The following is a 3,250-nucleotide window of genomic DNA, read 5'->3' as shown; positions in this document are numbered from 1 at the left end:
CTTATTCTTTAATAAAATAAAGAATATACCGCAGCAAATAATCGGAGTCATAGATCCTCAAATGAATATTCAAATAATATTCATTAAATAATATAAACTGAGTCATAAGCCTTCGAATGAATATTCAAATAATATTCAATAAATAATATAAAAGAGTCATAAGCCCTCGAATGAATATTCAAATAATATTCAATAAATAATATAAAAGAGTCATAAGCCCTCGAATGAATATTCAAATAATATTCAAATAAATAAATAAAAGGAGTCATACGCCTTCGAATAATATTCGAAATAATATTCAATAATAAAAATAAAGTTAAAGTTATCGAATAAACCTTATTCGATTAATAGTTTTAAAAACTATATCCATATATATATATATAAATAAATATATATATATATATATAATATACTCGGGAACATCGACTCCCGGTTTAGAAATATGTTCACCTTTTATCCCCTATACTAAGGGTATACGCAACTACTTGCTTATTTCTAGCATAGGTATTATGCAACTATAAGCATTGAAATCAACAGATAGATAACCAGATTACGAAACAGACATGCATATATACCATATTAGCATGCTCCAATATATCGCAAAATTTGCTAATAACAATCATGCAATATCACAAGATAATGCATATACATATATTTACATCACAACAACAGTATAACGGGTAGAAAACTTGCCTGAGCGACTGGGGTTACGAATGGCTCGGGACGAGTCTGGTAACCTATAAGCAACAAGTAAGTTGGAATTAAACCAAAATCACTTGTAAATCTATACTTTAACTAACTTAGACTCTAACGCTTGTTTTGCGCTCACTGATTCGCTTAAGTCACTCGGGTACCCTCGGCTCCACCATTTTTAATAATTTAACCTTTACGAGTTTTAAAGCGATTCCTTCGCGAGTGTCTTACCAATAGCCTAACACACTTACCATAAATGTTTCATGCTCCAATTAGTCATTTAAGGGCCTTAACCAAGGTTTCAAAGTAAGGCGAGGGTTAAGGTTCGTTCGCGAAACACCGTTACTTAAAACGGTCGTTTCTCCTAAACCGTACATCGGATTCAAGCAAACCACATATCAAAACGAAGCTTGAAACATAACCTATCTAAGCATGGAAGTGGTTAGTTTATAGAAGTGGGTGTTCGGGTCCAACAGTTAATCACAAAACAGTTTATAGAAAATCGGGCATTATGACGGCTATAACGTAACGATTTCCAAAGTTTAAACTACACCAAATCTTCACCAATTCAACAACAATCCAACATCCATCAACATCAAACTAAACCCATTCATCTAAGCACTATTATCATCCAAACAAACCAAACTTAAAACTAAGGGTTCAAGAGTTTATACCTTCCTTAGAGAGTGGGTAGTCACTAACAAGCCTCTAGGAACCTTGATCTATGCTTAATCAACCTTAAGCTTTCATGAAAATCAAGAAAATCAAAGTAAGTTACTATTCACTACTATTCATCATCATATTTGATGAGTGGATTAGCTATGCAAACCATGGAATCTTGATCTTAAACTCATGGTATAACTAAGTTATGAAATATAGGATCCAAGGAAACAAACCTTGTAATTTTCCATGGCCTAGAACTTGAGTTTTGAAAATCTATTTCTTCATTTCTTGAAAAGGCCGAATGGAAGAAGAAAGAAATGGGGGAGAGCTTTTGCTTGCTTGTCTTGCCTTGATATTTGTGCAAAGAATGCATGGTTGTGGTTAATTATTGGCTAAATATCTTGTTTTCACTTGCTTATGTCATTGCTTGCATCACTACTTTGCCACATGTCTCATTCTTGTGGTGTGATGATGTCACCTTGCTTCTAACCACATGTTTTAGCTTATATTAGAAGCTTCCTTCTCATGTTACTTGCATGTGCTTACCCCTTGGACGTTTATTTGTTTTACGGTTCGCTTAACTCTCTTTCTCGTTGATCGTTTGAGGGATCATACCCGGGATCTTATTACTTGGGTTCCCTTAACCTTTCTCAATATATTATATTCCTTTTTATAATTCTCTCTTATAATCCTTGAATTTAAATCCCTTTAATCATGTTACCTTATACTCAATTCTTTCAGTATCTGGTGGATTTTCGAGAAAAATCAAAGTGTTCGGAATTGGATTCTGACGATCTTTACATACACTTATTTACTTTATGGAATACTAATACGATATTAGAATTTCCATAACAGTACTCCTATATAGCGTGGTCTGATAATTTTTCTTAATCAGCATCTTCAGCAAAAGTTACTATTCATCCGTGTTTCAAAAATTCCAAAAATTGGGGTTATTACAGATCTCCTCTCCAGTCATTGACTCTCTGCCTTCATTCATTCTTTTCTCTTGGCACAATCTGATCTTTTCCAATAACTCTGGCTGCATTGAGATCTCAAAAAGCTTTTCAGTTCCGGTTCCGGTTACCTTTACTTCTATTTCCATTCTCTCAAAATCCCTTATCAATTCTTCCGAAGTCGTTATCATTATGAGTCTTTCCTTTCTACAAAGGGCATCAGCCACCACATTGGCTTTCCCCGGATGATAGAGAATCTCAAAATCATAGTTCTCAGGTCAATCTTGGAAAAATAAACAGCATCCTTTAGTTGGTCGAACAGATCGTCTATTCTAGGTAACGAGTACCTGTTCTTTATGGTTAGCTTGTTCAACTCTCGATAATCGATGCACAGCCTCATGCTCCCATCTTTCTTCTTAACAAATAAAACTGGTGCTCCCCATGGAGACACACTGGGTCTTATCATACCCTTATCCAAAAGTTATTGCAATTGGATAGCTAATTCCTTCATTTCTAACGGGGCTAACCGGTAAGGTACTTTTGAAACTGGCGTCGTCCCTGGGGCCAACTCAATCACAAATTCAATCACTCTATCGGGTGGTAATCCCGGAAGGTCTTGTGGGAATAAATCTTCAAATTCGTTGACTACTGGAATATCTTGTAAGTTGGGCACCTCCTTTTGCGTGTCAACCACATAGGCTAGGTAAGCCTCGTTTCCTTTTCGTAGCATCCTTCTGGCCTGGGCCATGGTCAAAAATTTCTGCGTCTGCCTCTTTCCCCTAAATATGACTTCTTTCTTTCCTGGAATATTCAACTTAACTTTCTTCCCCTTACAGTCTATCTGAGCATCATTGCTAGATAGCCAGTCCATTCCCAAAATTATATCAAATTCCCCTAACTTAAAAGGAATCAGATCAACACTGAAAGATTGTCCCCCTATG

This window comes from Apium graveolens, chromosome 4 (assembly GCF_009905375.1).
Source record: "Apium graveolens cultivar Ventura chromosome 4, ASM990537v1, whole genome shotgun sequence".
NCBI lineage: Eukaryota > Viridiplantae > Streptophyta > Magnoliopsida > Apiales > Apiaceae > Apium > Apium graveolens.
The sequence above is the reverse complement of the archived record's forward strand: the minus strand, read 5'-3'. Positions refer to the sequence as shown.